At 42.4% G+C, this 22,860-nt stretch overlaps 1 pseudogene; it reads right to left on the bottom strand.

Annotated features, from left to right (window-relative positions):
* Positions 1–3,112: 3,112 nt before the first annotated feature.
* On the bottom strand, positions 3,113–3,191 carry LOC115837754 (annotated as a pseudogene).
* Between the last annotated feature and the right edge of the window lie 19,669 nt (positions 3,192–22,860).

Here is a 22,860-nt window from a genome sequence, read left to right as displayed (position 1 = left end):
GGGCAATGTTTCTCTAAGTGTGATCTTCAGAAACGCCTAAATTAGAATCACTAGGGTCTTTGTTAAAAAGACAGATTCCTAGCCTACTTCTCAAACAGAATATTCAGGTGATTTTAATGGATTTGAGAAAATGCTAACTTAAGGATTCTTCATAAAGCATGGCCTAGTTTAGAGAGTTAAAACCTTTTAAAGCAGTAGTTCTCAACGGAGGGGATTTTGTCTTCTAGACCAAGGTCTATAGATATTTTTGATTGTCAAAGGCAGAAGGGGTGTGCGGGTCCTACTGGTATTTAGTGGGTAGAGTCCAGCAACAGTGCAAAATGTTTTACAATGTAAAGGAGAACTTCCCACAACAAAAAATTGTCAATGGCGCTGACTTTGAGAAACCCTGCTATGGAGGGATGGTCATTTCTGATCCCAATCTGGAATTCCCAGTCACTAGACAGATAAAAATTCTTAGAGCCACCTCTGAATTAAACTGATAATGAAGCTAAAACAAGGAGTAAGCTATTTAGGTATAAAAATAAACTCAATTGAAAAACCATAGTCTGGTTTTCCAATGACTCCCTTTGAAAACCATACTAATATTATCGGAAGGCAACTGAGAGAAAGGGATGTAAAAAATAACAGAATTGGAAAGAAGAAAATAGCAAATAAGACAAGTCAACATATTACGGAAAATGAAAAATGCTTGAATCAATGCTATCTCATCTAGGATTCAAGTTTATCTATTCTGTTGAAAGTGTTTAGTTGGTGAGGAAAATGGTCAACGCAGGCCAACAAAAGGCAAGTTGACTTTTAGTGCTGCAACCAGAAAAGGCTCGGGAATGGGAAATGCTAGTTACTTCTGAAGGCAGGCTTGAAAGGTGAAGGAGAAGTATTGTGTAAAATTTCGTAGAAGGAGAAGTCTAGCCTGTAGATGTCTGCTATTTAATATGGTTACCACTAGCCGCATGTAGCTACTTAAATTATTAATTTAAATTAAATTAAATTAAATTTTGGCTGGGCATGGTGGCTCAAGCCTGTAAGAGGCAGAAATTGGCAACAGAGTGAGACCCCAATCTCAAAAAAAAAAAAAGAAAAATTACAAAAAACAGATACAGACTTCAAGAATTCCAGAGATTAGAATTATCAGAACCAAAATATTATATACACACACACACAAGTGCACACACACTTGAAGATATATATGTATATTTACACACACACACACACACATATATATATATGCACCCACATACCACATAGTGACGTTTTGGTCAACAAAAACAGGTCGCATAAGCCAGGCGCAGTGACCCACACCTATAATCCCAGCACTTTGGGAGGCTGAGGCGGGTTGATGGCTTAAGCCCAGGAGTTCGAGACCAGCCTGGCCAATGTGGTGAAACCCCGTTTCTACTAAAAACACAAAAATTAGCTGGGCGTGGTGGTGAGTACCTATAATCTCAGCCACTCGGGAGACTGAGGCAGGAGAATCACTTGAACCCGGGAGGCAGAGGTCATGGTGAGCTGAGATCACGCCACTGCCCTCCAGCCTGGGCGACAGAGTGAGACTCCATCTCAAAAAAAAAATAAAAAACAAAAACAGATCACATGCATGATGGTAGTCCCATAAGATTATAATGGAGCTGAAAAATATCTGTAGCCTAGTGACATCATAGCCATCATAACATATCAGCACAATGCAGAACTCATGTCTTTGTGGTGATGGCGTAAACAAACCTGCTGCCAGTCCTATAGAAATATAGCACATACAATTACATACAGTTCATAATACTCGACAATGATAATAAACAACTATGCTAATAGTTTATGTATTTACTATACTATACTTTTTAATCATTATTTTAGAGTATACTCCTGCTAATTATTTTTTTAAAAAATTAACTGTTAAGGCTAGGTGCAGTGACTCACACCTGTAATCCCAGCACTTTGGGAGGCCGAGGCAGCGGATCACGAGGTCAGGAGTTCGAGACCAGCCTGGCCAACATAGTGAAGCACCCGTCTCTACTAAAAATGCAAAAAATTAGCGGCACATGGTGGTGTGCGCCTGTAATCCCAGCTACTCAGGAGGCTGACGCAGGAGAATCGCTTGAACCCGGGAGGCGGAGGTTGCAGTGAGCCAAGATCGGGCAAGACTCCACCTCAAAAAAGAAAAAAATTAACTGTTAAACAGCTTCAGGCAAGTCTTTCAGGAAGTATTCCAGAAGAAAGCATTGCTATGATAGGAGATGATAGCTCCATGTGTATTATTGCCCCTGAAGACCTTTCAGTGGGACAAGACATGGAGGTAGAACCAGTGATTCTGACCCTGTGTAGGCCCAGGGTAATGTGTGTGTTCGTGTCTTAGTTCTTAACAAAAAGTTTAAAAAGTAAAAAAATTAAAAATAGAAAAAAATGTATAGAATAAGGATATATAGGAAGAAAATATTTTTGTACAACTGCACAATGTGTGTTTAAGCTAGGTGTTATTACAAAAGAGTCAAAAAGCTAAAGAAAATGTAAAAGTGTATAAAGTTGAAAGTTACCGTAAGCTATGGTTAATTTATTATTGAATAAAGAGAAGTTTGTTTGTTTGTTTGTTTGAGACAGAGTCCAACTCTGTCACCCAGGCTGGAGTGCAGTGGTGTGATATTGGCTCACTGCAGCTTCTGCCTCCTGGGTTCAAGTGATTCTCCTGCCTCAGCCTCCCAAATAGCTGGGACTACAGACACATGCAACCACACCCGACTAATTTTTATATTTTTGGTAGAGACAGGGTTTCACTATGTTGGCCAGGCTGGTCTTGAACTCCTGAGCTCAAGCGATCTGTCTGCCTCGGCCTCCCAAAGTGCTGCGATTACAGACACGAGCCATCATGTCCAGCCTTTTTTAAACATTTTCTTTTAATAGGGACAGGGTCTCACTATGTTTGTTGCCCAGGCTGGTCTCAAACTCCTGGGCTCAAGCTATCCTCCTGCCTCAGGCTCCCAAAGTGCTGGGGTTACAGGCATCAGTCACCATGCAAGGCAATTTATTTTATTATGCTCCATAATTTATATTTATAACACAACAGTATTTTAAATGTACTAAATACTACAAAATAATTTATTTTTATTTTCTTTTTTTTTTTAGGGGCTTTCCAGCAAAAAAAAAAAAAAGAAAAAAACCTGAAGTCCTGATAGACAAATTCTAAAAGAGCTGTAACACTATAAAATAATTTTTAAGACAGTAAATTATTTCCAATCTAGAATTCTATACTCAACCAAACTGTCAATCAAGTATGAGGGTAATAATCGAGAATAAATATATAGATATATAAGATAGCCAAAAATTTCCTTCCCAGGTACTCTATTAATATTAGGGACTAAGCTAAGAAACAGGAAAATTTGGGATCCTGGAAACTGGGGATCCTATCCAAGGGAGGCAAAGATAGTGTCCAGGATATGGTAGGGAGGAGTTTCGGGATGTCAGTTTGAAGCCACAGTACAGATTGGAGCAGAAGTATGGAGAGTTCAAAGAAAGATATTTTCAATAAGCAATTAGAACTAATGGATTACATGATGCATTTGATCCTGTGGAATGGCATTGAGAGTTCTGTAAGGTTCAGAAACATTAGTGATAGGTACAAAGAAAACGAAATTTTTAAAGAACAACTACTAATTGCAGACTTTTTTTTAAGTACGGAGAAACGAAAACATACTATTAGATCACGATACTTAGCTGTAAGAAATATTTACATAGTAAGGCCAGGTGCAGTGGCTCACTCCTGTAATCCCAGCAGTTTGGGAAGCTGAGGCGGGTGGATCGCCTGAGCTCAGGAGTTTGAGGACAGCCTGGGCAAAATGGCAAAACCCCAGCTCTACAAAAAATACAAAAATTAGCTGGGTGTGTTGGCACACACCTGTAGTCCCAGCTACTCGGGAGACAGAGGTGGGAAGATTTTTAAGCCCAGGAGGTAGAGGTTGCACTGAGCCAAGATTGCATCACTGCACTCCAGCCTGGGCAACAGTTGAGACCCTGTCTCAAAAAAAAAAAGAAAGAATAAAGAAAACAAAAGAGAAAAGAAAAGAAAGGAAAGCTGGGGGGGGGAGGGGAAGGGAGGGGAGAGAGGAGAAGAGAAGAGAAGAGAGAGAAGAGAAGAGAAGAGAAGAGAAGAGAAGAGAAGAGAAGAGAGAAGAGAAGAGAAGAGAAGAGAAGAGAAGAGAAGAGAAGAGAAGAGAAATAAGGACTATGTACTGATTAAAACAGAAAATATGATAGAGCTGTATTGGAAGGTTGGGGAGGATGATCTGTAAGAATGGGGTAGTGTAAGACAGCTAACTCTTAAACTTCTATGGTAGGAAATTAATACAATGTTTTAACTGAAAAAGAAATAGCAATTTAAGTGTAAGTGTGCTATTTAGAAATAGCACATTTTTAAAAATACCGTAAAAGTAGCTAGCATTGCAGGTTATTGTTGCCTCTGAGAAGTGGGATTCCAGTGGAAGGGACAAAGGAAGGACTAATGCTCTTGGTTAAATGCATTAAAGTAGAATTAGACGTCTTAAATTATGTAAATGTTACTTTGGTTTGAAAAATAAAATAGCCGGGTGCCGTGGCTCACGCCTGTAATCCCGGCACTTTGGGAGGCCGAGGCGGGCGGATCATGAGGTCAGCAGATCGAGACCATCCTGGCGAACATGGTGAAACCCCGTCACTACTGAAAACAAAAAAATTAGCCGGGCGTGGTGGCGGGCGCCTGTAGTCCCAGCTACTTGGGATGCTGAGGCAGGAAAATGGCGTGAATCCGGGAGGTGGAGCTTGCAGTGAGTGAGCCGAGATCGCGCCACTGCACTGCAGCCTGGGCGACAGAGCAAGACTCCGTCTCAAAAAATAAAATAAAATAAAAGAAAAATAAAAATTAGGCCGGGCTCTGTGGCTCATGCCTGTAATCCCAGCACTTTGGGAAGCCAAGGCCGGTGGATTGCTTGAGTCCAGGAGATGGAGACCAGCCTGGGCCACAAGGCAAAACCTCGTCTCTACCAAAAATACAAAAAAATTAGCCTGGCGGCATGGTGGCTCACACCTGTATTCCCTGCTATTTGAGGGGCTATGGCGGCAGAATCATTTAAGCCCAGGGAGGTGGAGGCTGCAGTGAGCCGCGATCGAGACCCAGCACTCCAGCCTGGGTGACAGAGTGAGACCCTGTCTCAGAAATAAATAAATAAATAAATGTAAAAAAATGCAACCAATTGGCCGGGCATAGTGGCTCACGCCTATAATCCCAGCACTTTGGGAGGCCGAGGCGGGCAGATGATCTGAGGTCAAGAGTTCGACACCAGCCTGGCTAGCATGGTAAAACCCCATTTCTACTAAAAATAGAAAAAATAAGCAAGGCATGGTGGCATGCACCTGTAATCCCAACTACTTGGGAGGCTGAGGCAGGAGAATCACTTGAACCTGGGAGGTGGAGGTTGCAGTGAGCCGAGATCGTGCTATTGCACTCCAGCTTGGGCAACAAGAGCGAAACTCCATCTCAAAACAAAACAAAACAAAACAGCAACCAATTTAAGACATAATGCACCAATAGCAAGGAGTCTTTCCATAAATTTGTTATAATTCCAAATATATGCTTTAGTTTCAAGGCAATAATTACCTTGCCAATCTTTGGGTGGCAATCACACTTTTCAGCAGTATATATTTCAATGAACTCTAGAAATATACTAATCTTAATAACCTTTAATAAGTCATATTGAGGTAGGCATGGGACTTAACTCCAGAGGCAGGCCTAGGACATCCCACCAAATTGACAACTTGTGAAAACAGGGATGAGGCAGAAGCAGCTTTCCATAAGACACCTGCACCAGTGCACCACCTCAGTTTACCATTGCCATGGCAACGCCTGGAAGTTACCACCCCTTTCCATGGCAACGACCTGATAACCCAGAAGTTACCATCCTTTTCTAGAAATTTCTATATAAATCACTTCTTAATTTGCATGTAATTACAAACAGGTATAAATATGAGTGCAGCACTGTGCTGCTGCTGTGCACTGCAATAGTGTCTATTTGGCCCTCATATTTTCTTATTCATTTGATATTAGACTGAATATTATAGTTTCTTTGAAAAAAATGGAGTTTTTCATTGACAGAATCTTATTCATACCTATAGTTAGCAGAAACTTTCACTTTCAATCACCCAACCACCCCACCCCTTCCTGAGTCTATCAATATGTATTTATGTGTCTTTTTTTTTTTTTTTTTTAAAGAGACAGGGTCTCTGTCTTGACCCAGGCTAGGGTACAGTGGCACACCATAGCTCACTGTAACCTTGAACTCCTAGGCTCAAGCAGTTCTCCCACCTCAGCTTCTGGAGTAGCTAGGACTACAGGTTTGTGTCACCATTCCTAATTGCTTTCATTTTTGTAGCTAAGAGGTCTCACTATGTTGCCTAGGTTGGTTTCAAATTCCTGGCCTCAAACAATCCTCGCACCTCAGCCTCCCAATCTTTTCCTTAGTACTTACTTTTTAAATCCTGCCTTGATAATGTATTACCCATTTATTCTGGGTCCTAGGCATTACTTGATTATTGATCATAACTCTTTAAGGTTGGTATTATATTTATTTAGGTTTTTTTTTTTTTTTTGAGACAGAGTCTCGCTCTGTCGCCCAGGCTGGAATGCAGTGGCATGATCTCAGCTCACTGCAACCTCCGCCTCCTGGGTTCAGGCGATTCTCCTGCCTCAGCCTCCCAAGTAGCTGGGATTACAGGTGCCCACCACCACGCTAATTTTTGTATTTTTAGTGGAGATGGGGTTTCACCACATTGGTCAGGCTGGTCTCGAACTCCTGACCTCAAGTGATCTGCTTGCCTTGGCTTCCCAAAGTGCTGGAATCACAGGGGTAAACCACTGCGCCCAGCCTGTATTAATTTTATAGAAGAGAAAATGGAGGCTCTGGAGTTTAGTACATTGAATTGTGTCCCCAAAAAGATATGCTGTAGTCCTTACCTTCAGTACCTGTGAATGTTTTTTTAACTATAAACATGCTAAAACGCAGTCATACTGGATTAGGATGGGCCCTAAATTCAATGACTAATGTCCTAAATCCAGTGACTGGAGAGGGAGATTTGGAGACACAGAGATCCAGAGTAAAGATACCTGTGTGAAAATGAAAGCAGAAATTGGAATAACACACCTATTACCAAGGTGTGCCAAGGATTGCCAACAGCTTCCAGAAGCTGTGGAGAGTCAAAGAAAGTTTGATCCCTTTCATCAGCTTTGAAAGTTCTTCTCACGAGCTTTCAGAGGGAGTGTTGCCTTGCTGAAAACTTGAATAAATTGTTGTTTTGAGCAACTCAGTTTGTGATAATTTGTTATGGCAGCCCTTGGAAACTAATACTAGGGGTTGAATAATTATCTCTGTTATCACACAACTAAAAAGTATCAAAGCCCAGATTAAAATGTTTTCTTAGACTTAAGCATTGGGTCAGCATCAATTTTGCCCAGATTTAGTGAGTTGAACATGTAATGAAAGGTCCAACTGCTCTAGACTCTTCAAATGTTCTACAAGTCTCCTAAGCACTGCTACAGTATGAGGATACAAAGAAGACCGTGATACAGTCTCTGCTTCCACGTAAGACCACCATTGCAAAGTTATAACTGAGAATTCTTACAGTGAAAGAGATCTGACCTAACGAACTCCACCTTGCTTCTAACCTCCAAGCTGTCCTTGTTCCTCCCGGGGGATAGGCTGAACTGACTTTGGGAGGAATTTAGTTTATAGTTTATGGTTTTAAACAAAGACAGCCCTTTCCCAAAACAAACCCCTTCCTGCCTGGGGACTAGACTGCTTTCGGAAGACTAACAAATTAGCCCATGATTAGAAATTATGATTTAGGAGTCATGTAGCTGGAGGCTGCAAGATTCTGACCCTCCTCAGATTGTTCCTGGAGATAACACCACTATTGTAAAGCCTAAGATCAGTGCTTGAGATATTTTGCAGACCCTCCACTTGATGGATCAGCTGGCATAACCCAGATGGATAAACTGGCTCATCTGATCTTGTGGCCTCCACCCAGAAAGTGATTCAGAGCAAGAGGACAGCTGTGACTTCATCTGTGATCCAACCAATCAGCACTCCTAACTCATCGGTCCCCTACCCTCCAAATTATTCTTAAAAATTCCCATCCCCCAAATTCTTCCTGAGATTGATTTGATTAATAATAAAATTCCAGGCTCCTGCAAAGCCAGCTCTGTGGGAATAACTCTTTACTGCAATTCCCCTGTCTTGATAAATCTGCTCTGTCTAGGCAGAGAGCAAGGTGAACCTGTTGGGTGGTTACACAAGGAGCTCACAATATTTTATGCTGTTCCTGAACAGCAGCACAAGGAAACATTTCCTACTCTGTCTGCCTTGATATCACCACCATGCTATTCTTCCTAGGTATAGATATCTAGTTTAGTTTCCCTTTCTTTTTCAGCAGTTTACAGTAATTATTCCTGTCTTTTGGCTTAAAATGTTTCTATTAAAAAGATAGCTTTGTCCGGGCATGGTGGCTCATGCCCGTAATCCCAGCGCTTTGGGCAGCCAAAGTGGGCAGAACACCTGAGGTCAGGAGTTTGAGACCAGCCTGACCAATATAGTGAAACTGCATCTCTACTAAAAATACAAAAATTAGCCAGGTGTGTTGGCGGGCTGTAGTCTCAGCTACTCAGGAGGTTGAGGCAAGAGAATCACGTGAACCCGGGAGGCAGAAGTTGCAGTGAGCTGAGATCATGCCACTGCACTCCAGCCTGGGTGACAGAGAAAGACTTGGTCTCAAAAAGTAACTAACTAACTAAATAAATAAAACAAAAAGATAGCTGTTAATCTTATTGTTGAAAGTAATGTATGTATTTCCTTTTTTTTTGAGGTTTTTTTCCATTGTTTTTCAGCTATACCATCATGTACCTAGGTGTGGTTTTAATTTAATTCATCCTAACGTAAGTTCATAGATATTCTTGGATTTTTGGCTTGATCCCTTTCATCAGCTTTGGAAAATTTTCAGTCAATTTCTTTTCAGGTAACAGTTTTTCCCATAATTTCTCTCTCCTCCCCTTCAGGACTTCTATTACAAGTATATTAAACCTTGCCACCATGTTCTATTTATTTTGTAGGGTCTTTCATTTCCACCTCTTTCTCTATGCTTCAGTCTCTACTGACCTTTCTTCTGGTGTTCTGGCATACTAGTACTCCCTTCAGCTCTTTTGCTTTCCTAGTATTTCATTTATATATTTAAAAAAAAAAAAAAGAAGAAGAAGCAGAGTCTCACTTTGGTGCCCAGGCTGGAGTTGTGCTCACTGCAATCTTGAACACCTGGGCTCAAACAATCCTCCCACCTCACCCTCCTGAGTAGCTAAGACCACAGGTGAGTGCCACCATGCTCAGCTATTTTTTTTTTTTTGGAGAGACAGAGACTATATTGCCCAGGCTGGTGTCAAACTTCTAGCCTCAAGCAATGGTCTGGCCTTTGCCTCCCAAAGCACTGGGATTACAGGCGTGAGCCACCATGCCTAGCCCGAATGTTTTTTTTTTTTTAAATTAACCCCATATACACTTTTATTTTTCTCCATATAGCTTTTTCTCCAGAGTACTTTTTACAATCTAAATGTCATTTACGAATTTGTTTGTGTTTGTTTATTGTTACTAGAATGTGTGCTCCACAATGGTGAATGTTGTCTGTTTTGTTTAAAGCTGTATCCCTAATGCCTATTATAGCCTATTTGTACATAATGTGCAAATAAATGTTTGTTGAATGAATGAATTTTTTGGGTTTTTTTTTTTTTTTTTTTTTTGGTTTTTTTGGAGACAGAGTCTTGCTGTCATCTGGGCCGAAGTGCAGTGGCATGATCTCAGCTCACTGCAACCTCTGCATACTGGGCTCAAGTGATTCTTCTGCCTCAGCCTCCCAAGTAGCTAGGACTACAGGCACCTGATACCACGCCCAGCTAATTTTTTGCATTTTTAGTAGAGATGGGGTTTTACCATCTTGGCCAGGCTAGTCTCGAACCCCTGACCTCAAGTGATCCACCCACCTCGGCCCCCCAAAGTGCTGGGATTACAGGCGTGAGCCACCACGCACAGCCATGAATATTGTTAATTAAAGAAATGCAAATTAAAGTAATATATTTTTGGTGGGAATGCAAAATGATACTGACACGAATGGGGAACAGCAGCTAGGGCTTCTCCTGGGGTCAATCTAAGGGTCCTCGGAAGAGCGGCATGTTCATGCATGGTTCAGTTTGCAGCACCATTTGGAATTTGATTGCTTTCCATTACTTATCTTTTGTGATTTTCAGCTTAAGGTCTCCTATTTCTTCGTGTTGATATTCAAGTCATTCCTCTGGCTGTCAGGGGTTGCTCCCTCAGCTTTCCAGGCTTTGACTCGAGTGTGATGTATCCAAGAGCCTATTCCTGTAACACTTTGACGAAGGCTGTACCTCGGATTCCCGGCCAATGCACCAAAATGATATGGCTGTGATGAGTGGAGGAACACCTGGTTCTTCCGCTAGAGTCAAATTAGAAAAAATGACACAAACACACGTGGAGTAGTTTTCAGGAGCAGGGAGTTGAATAGGCAAGAAAGAAGGGGGAGGAAAGAAAGAAGGGGGAAGAAAGAAAGAAGGGGGAAGAAAGAAAGAAGAAGTTCCCCTGTAGAGAGACAGAAGGAGGGGGGCTCCATAGAAGCTCCCCTGTACAGAGACAGAGGGAGGGAGGTTCCAAAGCTGAGAAACAGAACCTCTCACTTTCTTAATTTTAGTTATTAGATTGTTCAATTCCGGAATATCTTTTTGTTTATTGTATTTATAGATTACAATTTTCTGCTGAAATTCTCCATATTTTTTCTATTTTTCTGGAACCTAAAAATCACAGTTGAAGTCCACATGTAATAATTCCAATATCTGGGCCTTCTCCATGTGGGTCTGACACTACTATTTTTTCTCTTTTTTTTTCATTTCACTTGTTTACTCATATGTGTACTAATTTTTTGATAATAATGAATATTGAACGTGGAAAATTCTGGAGATAATGTAAGATCCAGGTTGATGTTATCTGCTTCTAGGTATCACCACCAGTGTTTATTATCAGTGTTGTCACTTCTGAGAGGCAGATAAGCAGAATCAGGTAATTTTTTTTTTTTTTTTGAGACAGAGTCTCACTCTGTCGCCTGCTGGAGTGCCGTGGCGCAATCTCGGCTCACTGCAACCTCTGCCCCCCCGGGTTCAAGTGATTTTCCTGCCTCAGCCTCCCAAGTAGCTGGGATTACAGGCATCTGCCACCACGCCTGGCTAATTTTTGTATTTTTAGTAGAGACGGGGTTTCACCACCTTGGCCAGGCTGGTCTTGAATTCCTGACCTCATGATCCACCTGCCTTCGCCTCCCATAGTGCTGGGATTACAAGTGTGAGCCACCGCACCCGGCCTGATGGGTCTCGTTTAATAGTAAAAAGGACAAATAAATTTCAGTTCTTCTGTTCATAAAAAAGCCTCCATTATAGAGCATTAGCTTCCATGTATTGGCACAGGATAAAGAAAGATAACTTTTGTATGGGAGGCAGTAAGGTGTTGTATGTTTATGTGTTGCAGCTCTCATCTATATTTCACTCCCAGTTTGTCCAGACAAGAAGAACTAAATCTAGGGAAAGTCATGAAGTTGTATTCTCTCATTATTTTTTGTTCTATTTGATAAGTATTGTCTTGCTGTCAGCTACATCATAATTTGGGGAAGTGTCAGATAAAATAATTCTTTAATTCCAACTAATGTAAGTACTTAATATTGATTTACAAAAGATAGTTGCTATGAACTTATATATTTGATATTGACTTTACAAAACGTGATGTAATGAGAAACATAAAACTTTCCATCATTTTATCATCATTATTTAGTCTATTAAATTATTTTATGCTGCCTTGAAATTTGTTGAAATCCAAAGTGCTAATCTGAGAATGTAAAATTCATTGACTATTCTTGTTTTTTTCATTTGTTTGTTTGTTTGTTTGTTTTGAGACACAGTCTTGCTCTGTCACCTAGGTTGGAGTGCAGTGGCTTGATCTTGACTCACTGCAATCTCTGTCTCTCGGGTTCAAGTGATTCTCCTGCCTCAGCCTCCTGAGTAGCAGGGATTACAGGCGTTCACCACCATGCCTGGCTAATGTTTGTATTTTTAATAGAGACGGGGTTTCACCGTGTTGGCCAGGCTGGTCTTCAGCTCTTGGCCTCAGGCAATCCACCCACCTCGGCCTCCCAAAGTGCTGGGATTATAGGCGTGAGCCACCGCACCTGGCGATTATTCTTTACTTTTATTTACATATAAATTCAAAGTAACGAAAAGATTTCAGTCAATTGGTTCTATAATTGAGCTCTACTAATTTTTGATTTTAAAATATTTTGATACAGCAATTTACAAAAGATGCATAGAATATTGGAGCTAGAAAGGATCTTAGATGTCTCTGTAGCCTTGACCTTTTCTGAAGCACGAACCCCTTCCACCAAAAATATTCTGAAAGTACTTCACTTTGTATGTGAAGATACAGACTCGACTTAATGTTAATTATAAGCAATAAGTTTTTTTTAAAAAAAAGAAAGAAAAATGGCCAGATGTGGTGGCTCACGCCTGTAATCCCAGCACTTTGGGAGGCTGACACAGGAGGATTACAAGGTCAGGAGTTCAAGACCAGCCTGACCAACATGGTGAAATTCCATCTCTACTAAAAATACAAAAATTAGCTGGGCATGGTGGCGCGCACCTGTAGTCCCAGCTACTTGGGAGGCTGAGGCAGGAGAATCGCTTGAACCCGGGAGGCAGAGATTGCAGTGAGCCGAGATCATGCCACTGCACTCCAGCCTGGCAACAGAGCGAGACTCTGTCTCAAAAAAATTTTTTTAAAAAATAAATAAGGCCAGGCGCGGTGGCTCACGCCTGTAATCCCAGCACTTTGGGAGGCCAAGGCGGGTGAATCACGAGGTCAGGAGATCGAGACCATCCTGGCTAACACAGTGAAACCCCATCTCTACTAAAAATACAAAAAAATAGCCGGGCGAGGTGGCGGACACCTGTAGTCCCAAGCTACTTGGGAGGCTAAGGCAGGAGAATGGCGTGAACCCCAGGGGGTGGAGCCTGCAGTGAGCCGAGATCGCACCACTGCACTCCAGCCTGGGCGACAGCGAGACTCTGTCTCAAAAAAAATAAAATAAAATAAATAAATAAATAAATAGGCGGGGCACGGTGGCTCATGCCTATAATTCCAGCACTTTGGGAGGCCAAGGCAGGCGGATCACAAGGTCAGGAGATTGAGACCATCCTGGCTAACACGGTGAAACCCCGTCTCTACTAAAAAATACAAGTGCCTGTAGTCCCAGCTACTTGGGAGGCTGAGGCAGGAGAATGTCGTAAACCCTGGAGGCGGAGCTTGCAGTAAGCCAAGATCGCGCCACTGCACTCCAGCCCGGGCAACAGAGTGAGACTCCGTCTCAAAAAAATAATAATAATAAAAACAAATAAATAATAAAAAGAAAAAAGTCTATAGTATGAATTCTCTCCTCTTCTTTCCTCTTTCTTCTATATACTCAGATGTTTCCATGTGCCAGCCAACCAGGCCCTGAAGCTCCTCTCAAGGCATTCACTGTCCACAGGCAGATACTCGTAAACAAAGAGTTAAACCAACGGTCTGCAGAGGGACCAAAATAATTAGTAATTCATTTGCCTGGAAAAGTCAGAAAGGAATTTGAGCCGGATTTAGCCAAAGAGGGGAGACAGAAAAATATTTGGGCCTCCTGTGTGTGGGTCTGATACTACTGACTGTATTTCTGGTATAGCACATACAAATTCATAGACTTATGCAAGTACATGGCACACATGGGAAGCAGAAGTTCATGCAGAGGTAGTAATAAGAAATAAGGCTGGAGACCAGCCTGAGGATAGATTTTGGTTAAGTCCTACAATGGCATGCAAACAAACACAAAGCTTCTAGGTATCCTAGAGCAAGAGAGCGACAAGAAATGTTTTGAGTTTCAGAAACACAATTTTGTCAGTATTTTAGATTGAAGTTGAGGATGTGGGCATACTGGGGACTGGGAAATTGATATGGTTGTCCAGATGAGAGACGATGAGACACGAAGATTTCTTGAGCAGTGATGTATAATTATCTTTATACGTCTGTCTTCCTCATCCACATATGCCTCTGAGTTAAAGAGGTACTCCCCACAGGATTTGGTGGTCAAGTGGCTGTGGGGTTGAAGGAGAAGAAAACATTTTTTGACTAAGCTGAATGGTTAGGTAGTGATGACCTTAATTTAGATAATAGATAAGGAAGTTTGCAGGCTTGTTGATACGTAATATTTAAAACCAAACAAAACAAAAGAGTTAAGGAAGAAGTACAAGAGAAGAATGATGAATTTAGTCAGTTTCCAGCTGACTTTTCAGTGTGATATTCAGAGAAAAGTTTTGATAAGGTAGACATCTAACTAATGGCTTACTAATCCTTCCTTTCTCTTGACATCTCTTTACCCCATCCACATAGCTACTGCAAGACTTTCCTTCCTTTTACGTGATTCTCATCCCCTGCCCAGAGATGATGAACCAGGGAGAAGCAACATACTCTTTTTTTTTTTAAACAGGATCTTGCTTTTTTTTTTTTTTTCTAAACAGGGTGGTGTGCCGTGGTACAATCATGACTCACTGCAGCCTCAACCTCCCAGGCTCAAATGATCGTCCCACCTCAGCCTCCTGAGTAGCTAGAACCACAGGCATGTGCCACCATGCCCAGCTAATTTTTGTGTTGCTTGTAGAGATTGGTGTCTTGCTATGTTGCCCAGGCTGGTCCTGAACTCCTGTGCCCAAACAATCATCTTGCCCAGCTTCCCAAAGTGGGATTACAGGTGTGAGCCACCATGCCCGGCAGCAACATACTCTTAATGATAGCTTGTTTTGGGGAGGAAAATGAACTCTTTATTTTTTCTCTGAGCCACTTGTATTGCTAATATTAGTTTGTACTCTTGTGATCAACTTCAGTTGCCGTGTTGGTTAAAATCGTGTTTGGCTACATGTATTCGTAGAACAATCACAGTTTTTTCAGAAAATACAGAATTATTTTTCCTATAATAAGTCCAGAGGTGGGTAGTCAAGTACTGATATGGTTTTACATATTGTTTGGGAATCCATATAGTTTTCCTTGAAATCAAGGATCCAAGCCATGTGTAGTTTCCTCTTCTTCCATCCATAATAGCACCTTTAATTCTCATGATCTGAAGATGACTATTTTATTTTCAGATATCACATTTACGCCCCAGGCAGCAATAACAAAGAAAAGGGCAAAAGGCATGAACATGTGGAGTCTGTCCATTTTTACCACTAAAAAAAAAAAAAAAAAAAAAAAAATAGCTTTCCCAGAAGTTCAGCCCAAGAAACTGCTTCTTAGATTGCCTTGCCAAGAAGTAAGATACATGATCACACCTAAATGCAAGGAAGCTGGGAGATTAAGTTAGTTCTCTGGGTACACTGCTGTTAAACTAAATTGTGATTTGTAAGGAAGAATGTATGTTAGGGGTATACAACTAGTTGGGCCTGCCAGCCACAGGTTTTCCTTTTAAATGTAGAAAGTGGAATGCTTTCTTACTGGCTAGAGTTTCTACTGATCTTTTTCATACACAAGTACTAAAGATGGAGGAAAAGAAGGCTGGAGGGTCCTAAGGGAGGACAGTCACCTGGAAATAAGAGGTTAAGTTGTTTTCTCCAGCTACAGTGCCTTTTGAACATCTCCTCTCCCGACTCAACTTTTCGCTTTCACGGGGGAAAATAAGTGTTCAGGGCTCCAAAATTATAGTGATTCAGAGAAGCTAGACTTGAGGGAAGCAGAGCAACCTGGCTAATATTACTGGGGCAAACCGAAGTGGGCTAAATTTCACATATTGACTGACTAGAGAAGCAGGGAAGGATACTTGGGGTAAGCAAGGGCAATCAGAATGCCATAGGTCAAGGGTCCATTCTGATTGTGAATTTCAAAAATGATACCAATTCTTTTTTTTTTTTTTTTTTTTTGAGATGGAGCCTTGCTCTGTCACCCAGGCTGGAGTGCAGTGGCAGGATCTTGGCTCACTGCAACCTCCATCTCCTGGGTTCAAGCGATTCTCCAGACTCAGCCTCCAGAGTAGCTAGGATTACAGGTGCCTGCCATCACACCTGACTAATTTTTGTATTTTTGAGTAGAGATGGGGTTTCACCATGTTGGCCAGGCTGGTCTTGAACTCCTGAGCTCAAGTGATTCACCCACCTGGGCCTCCCAAAGGGAGGCCTCGGGAGGTTGAAACTGCTGGGATTATGGGTGTGAGCCGCCGTGCCTGGCCAATGTTTCCAATTCTTCACCCCTTCCTTTGCAATGTGATTTTGTAGCTGCTACCTTCAAGAGATGGTACAGGTGGTGTCCGTTTTCCAATCTTTGAATCTAGAGTGGCTTTGGGACTTCCTTTGGTTGGTAGAATGTTATGGAAATGTTCCAGTTCCAAGCTTAGGACTCTAAAGACATTGTGCACTTTTACTCTCTCTCAGAACTCTGTCTCTACTGTGTAAGAAAGTCTAAGCTGAAGTGATGGATGTTGAGAAATGAAGGAGCCAATCACTATTGTAGCCCCAGACTAATGCATAGCTAGCCAACTGTCAGGCATGTAAGTGAGGCCATCTTTAACCAGGCAGGTGCCAGCCCAACTTCTGGCTGTCTTAATAAGCACAGCTACATTCAGCTCATCATGACCCAGTTCAGCAGAACCAGCTAGCTGATCTGTAGATTTGTGAGCAATTAAAAATTGTTATGCTTTGAAGTGAGTAATTTGGGATGGTTTGGTATACAACAGTAGATAATTGATGTAGTGACAACTGGGATTCCCTAAAATAAAGCTCCCTTTTGGGATTCTACAACTATCTCAGGGGCTTACCTGTATATTTTATCTATACTGTAAGATAAATTGCTTTAGTTAAATATGAGCAGGAACAGTCTCAACTGAAAGGAAGTATGGTATGGAGGCTAGACAGAGAAACTATACAGGCAGGTTACTACCCGAATGGGTTGTGAGATTTAGGAATCATGAAAGAAAAGTGTAATTTTATTAGCGGACTCCAAGGCAGGAAGAACAAAAGGGAAATAACAGTTCTGGAAGAAACCACCCAAGAGTAATGGAAGGGATTAGAAAATTGGCCATTTATTGAACGTTTATTCTCTATCAGGCACTATACTAAATGCTTAACATTCATCATGATCTGATTTCAAACTAACCACAATCTTAAAAGTTGTGAAAATGAGGCATTAGATAAGTTAACTTACTTGGCCAAGGTCACAAAACTGGTGAGTTTCAGGGCCAGGGTCTGCTTGATCTCTAAGCACTGGGCTCTGCTGTTCACCTTGTGTTTGTGTCTAGGACTCTGGTGGTAAATTGCCATGTGACTGAAAATCTTTTCTGCACTGCGTTTAACATCATAGATGATAAACATTTGAGTTGCTAAGTCAGGACTTTTTGTTGCATTGTCAACCTTAGTATACCAGGGTTCATTCTAGTATCACCAGCACAAGCTAGTCTTAAGTCCAAGGTCTTCTCATTTTCCACTATCATCTCCCTTCATAGATGAAGAGAAAGGAAGGGATAAGACCACAGGATGGTTGTTTCTGACACCTTTCTCACCAAGATTGTTAGAACACAGGTGTACACAGGGCACATAAACATACGTGCACACACACAGACTATACATATGCTGTGAGACTACTTCTTTGACTTTGCCTTATATGTTCTTTTTTTCTAAATGATCAATCATATTTAGGTAGCTCTCACTCCTGGCAAAAATGTGGTAGAAAAAGCTTATGCTTTGGAATTATATTTGTTGAACCCTAGTTTCCTCATGTGTAAAATGGGAGTGATAGTATTTATCTTACAAAGGATATTTTCTCCATCTCATTAAGTATCAACACCACATATTTAGTTAGAAAAGCCAGAATCCAGAAATGAGCTCTGACTTCACCTCCAAAAATGTCATGAATCTAACTAATCATTTTATACCATGCCTAGTACTTTTGTCCTTGTCCAAGGTACCATCATTTCTGGCCTAAGCTACTATATCATGCCTTCAGCATTCTTCCTGCTTGCATTTAACCCCACTCCCACCCCTGCAATCTATTCTTCGTTAATGTAAAACCTACCTACCTCCTTGACCTTGGCTTTATGCCACACTCCCCTCTTGCCACGCTGACTTCAGTTCTTTTTTTGAGACGGAGTTTCACTCTTGTTGCCCAGGCTGAAGTGCAATGGCGTGATCTTGGCTCACTGCAACTTCTGCCTCCCGGGTTCAAGCAATTATCCTGCCTCAGCCTCCCAAGTAGCTGGGATTACAGGCATGCACCACCACACCCCAGCTAATTTTGTATTTGGGGTAGAGATGAGGTTTCTCCGTGTTGGTCAGGCTGGTCTTAAACTCCTGATTTCAGGTGATATGCCCCCCTCAGCCTCCCAAAGTGCTGGGATTACACGCGTGAGCCACCACACCTGACCTTGACTTCAGTTCTTACCTGTCAAACATTCTAGGCACTTTCATGCCTCACAGCCTTTGGATTGACCGTTTCTTCTGCCTGGCCTCATGTGACTTACTCCCTCTTACCACTTATGTCAGAGCTTACATGTCTGTCCTCCATGTGTCCTTCATGACCACTCCATCTAAAGTAACTTCCAGGTCACTTTCCATCACACCTTTGTGCTTTGCTTTCTTTGTAAAACTTATTACTTCCTGACATTGACTTCTTGCTGTGTTCATGTATGTTTCATTAGAATATAAGTTCCATGACAGCAGAGACCATGCCTGGCACATCCACTGCTAGTATATCCACTAGTGACTAGAAAGTGCCTGGCATATAGTACATGGTCAAAAATGTGTGTCGGATCAAAGTGCAATATCATTCTCCTAATTAGCATCATCCAGGGGACTGCCAATGCAGTTAGAATAAAATCCAAATGCCTTACTTTGTAAGTATGAACTTACAAAAGTTCATACAATAGCTGGTCTCTGCTCCCCACTCTGATTTTACTTTTGTATACTCTTTCTCTTGCTCATTATGTTCCAGTTTCTCTGGCTTTCTTTCCCTCAAATTATCTGCACTCAAGCCCTTTGTGCCAGTGGCTCCCTCCTTCTCACCTCTTCCAATTGCTCCTTCCCAGAGCAATTTGCATATTTGCATATTTGGCTTCTCATCACTCAAGACTAACCCCAAATGTGAGCTTTGGGAAGGTCCTTTCCTAACCATCTCATCTAATGTTGCCTCCCTAAATTTACGTTATATTACCCTGTATTATGTTCTTCATAGCATTTAGGAATCTCTGAGCTTATTTATTTCTTTTTTTGCTTATTGTTTTTTCCCATACGAGAATAGAAGCTCCATGAAATTAGGGAATTCAGTCTGTTTTATCACCACTATATTCCCAGTGCCTTGAACAATATAACAATATCAATGTTCATCTGCACAACCCCATCCCCTTTCCTTCTGATTTACTTTCAAGGTTCATATCTTTGGCTCTTTAGCCCTGATATTGATATTGGATTGACTATCATTCAATAGCCAGTCCTAATGAGCTGTTGACAGTCTGTGAGCCTGCTTAGTTTAGGAAATAGAAGCAGATATTTCCCAGAAAATCTCATCTGTTAAGAGTCACATGGTTTCCCCAGACCAGCAGCTTAAAGTTGTAGCATTGACTTTACTTGATAATCCAAAGCTAATAGATGTTACCTTTTCTGGGTCTTTACATTTCTTGAGACTTTGATTAACATAATGGAGACTGCTCTAAGAATAATGTAAAGTAGCACATACCACCTGTATTAGTCCATTTTTACGCTGCTGATAAAGATATACCCAAGACTGGGGCATTTACAAAAGAAAGAGGTTTAATTGGACTTACAGCACCACGTGGCTGGGGAAGCCTCACAATAATAGCAGAAGGCAAGGAAGAGCAAGTCACATCTTACATGGTTGGCAGCAAGCAAACAGAGTTTGTGCAGGAAAGCTCCCCCTTATAAAAACCATCAGATCTTGTACAGCTCGGGCTTTTGCTTCAGTGGGTGGAAACCCCAAGCCTTGGCAGCTTCCACATGATGTTGAGCCTGCAGGTGCACAGAAGTCAAGAACTGAGGTTTGGGAACCTCAGCCTAGATTTCAGAAGATGTATGGAAATGCCTGGATGCCCAGGCAAAAGTTTGCTGCAGGGGTTAGGCCCTCATGGGGAACCTCTGCTAGGGCAGTGGTTACTCACTATCACAAGAACAGCATGGGAAAGACCTGACCCCATGATTCAGTTACCTCCCACCAGGTCCCTCCCACAACACGTGGGAACTAAAGATGAGATTTGGGTGGGGACAGAGCCAAACCATATCATTCCGCCCCTGGCCCCTCCCAAATCTCATGTCTTCACATTTCAAAACCAGTCATGCCTTCCCAACAGTCCCCCAAAGTCTTAACTCATTTCATCATTAACTCAAAAGTCCACAGTCTAAAGTTCATCCAAGGCCAGGCGTGGTGGCTCATGCCTGTAATCCCAGCACTTTGGGAGGCCAAGGTGGGCGGATCACCTGAGGCCAGGAGTTCGAGACCAGCCATGGTGAAACCCTGTCTCTACTAAAAGTACAAAAATTAGCCAGGCGTGATGGTGGGCGCCCGTAATCCCAGCTACTTAGGAGGCTGAGGCAGGAGAATCGCTTGAACCTGGGGGACGGAGATTGCAGTGAGCCGAGATCGTGCCACTGCACTCCAGCCTGGGTGACAAGAGCGAGACTCCATCTCAAAAAAAAAAAAAAAAAAAAAAAAAGTTCATCCAAGACAAGGCAAGTCCCTTCTGGGCCTATGAGCCTGTAAAATCAAAAGCAAGCTAGTTACTAGTTACTTCCTAGATACAATGAGGGTATAGGCATTGGGTAAATACAGCCATTCCAAATGGGAAACTTGGCTAAAACAAAGGGGCTACAGGCCCTGTGCAAGTCCGAAATCCAGCAGGGCAGTCAAATGATCTCCTTTGACCCCATGTCTCACATCCAGGTCAGGCTGATGCAAGAGGTGGGCTCCCATGGTCTTGGACAGCTCTGCCCCTGTGGCTTTGCAGGGTATATCCCTGCTCCTGGCTGCTTTCACGGGCTGGCGTTGAGTGTCTGTGGCTTTTCCAGGTGCATGGTGCAAGCTGTTTGTGGATCTACCATTCTAGGGTCTGGAGGACCATGGCCCTCTTCTCATAGCTCCACTAGGCAGTGCCCCAGTAGGGACTCTGTGTGGGGGCTCCAACCTCACATTTCCCTTCCGCACTGCCCTAGCAGATGTTCCCCATGAGGGCCTAACCCCTGCAGCAAACTTTTGCCTGGGCATCCAGGCATTTCCATACATCTTCTGAAATCTAGGCTGAGGTTCCCAAACCTCAGTTCTTGACTTCTGTGCACCTGCAGGCTCAACATCATGTGGAAGCTGCCAAGGCTTGGGGTTTCCACCCACTGAAGCAAAAGCCCGAGCTGTACCTTGACCCCTTTTAGTCATGGCTGGACATCATGTGGAAGCTGCCAAGGCTTGGGGTTTCCACCCACTGAAGCAAAAGCCCGAGCTGTACCTTGACCCCTTTTAGTCATGGCTGGAGTGGCTGTGATGTGGTGCACCAAGTCCATAGACTGCACACCGCACGGGGACCCCAGGCCCAGCCCACGAAACCATTTTCTCCTAGGCCTCTGGCCTGTGATGTGAGGGGCTGCCGTGAAAACCTCTGACATGCCCTGGAGACATTTTCCCCATCGTCTTGGGGATTAACACTTGGCTCCTCGTTACTTATGCAAATTTCTGCAGCCAGCTTGAATTTCTCCCCAGAAAATGGGTTTTTCTTCTCTATCACATTGTCAGGGTGCAAATTTTCTGAACTTTTATGCTCTGCTTCCCTTTGAAAACTGAATGCCTTTTTTTTTTTTTTTTTTTTTGAGAAGGAGTTTCACTCTTGTTGTCCAGGCTGGAGTGCAATGGCACCATCTCAGCTCACTGCAACCTCCACCTCCTGGGTTTATGCGATTCTCCTGCCTCAGCCTCCTGAGTAGCTGAGATTACAGGCATGTGCCATCAAGACTGGCTAATTTTGTATTTTTAGTAGAGACAGGGTTTCTCCATGTTGGTTAGGCTGGTCTTGAACTCCCAACCTCAGATGATTCACCCACCTTGGCCTCGCTAAGTGCTGGGATTACAGGTGTGAGCCACCACACCCGGCCAAAACTGAATGCCTTTAACAGTACCCAAGTCACCTCTTGAATGCTTTGCTGCTTAAAAATTTCTGCCACCAGATACTCTAAATCATCTCTCTCAGGGCCAAAGTTCCACAAACTTCTAGGGCAGGGACAAAATGCTGCTAGTCTCTTTGCTAAAATATAACAAGAGTCACCTTTACTCCAGTTTCCAACAAGTTCCTCATCTCCATCTGAATCCACCTCAGCCTGGACTTCATTGTATATATCACTATCAGGCTTTTGGTCAAAGCCATTCAACAAGTCTCTAGGAAGTTCCAAACTTTCCCACATTTTCCTGTCTTCTTCTGAGCCCTCCCAACTGTTCCAGCCTCTGCCTGTTACCCAGTTCCAAAGTCACTTACATATTTTCAGGTATCTTTTCAGCAGCGCCCTACTCTACTGGTACTGATTTACTGTATTGGTCTGTTCTCATGTTGATATGTGTTATAAATAAATTTTTGGTGCTACAAAAGGAATAGCACTCAAACACAATTTTAATTTTCTCAGCAAGGCAATTTTACTTCTATAGAAGGGTGTGTCTCGCGGATGGAGCAATGGAGAGAGCACACCTGAACAAGGGAGGGAAAGGGGTT

The sequence above is a fragment of the Nomascus leucogenys genome, chromosome 12, assembly GCF_006542625.1.
Source record: "Nomascus leucogenys isolate Asia chromosome 12, Asia_NLE_v1, whole genome shotgun sequence".
Taxonomy (NCBI): Eukaryota; Metazoa; Chordata; class Mammalia; order Primates; family Hylobatidae; genus Nomascus; species Nomascus leucogenys.
This window is presented reverse-complemented; position numbering and strand designations above follow the sequence as displayed.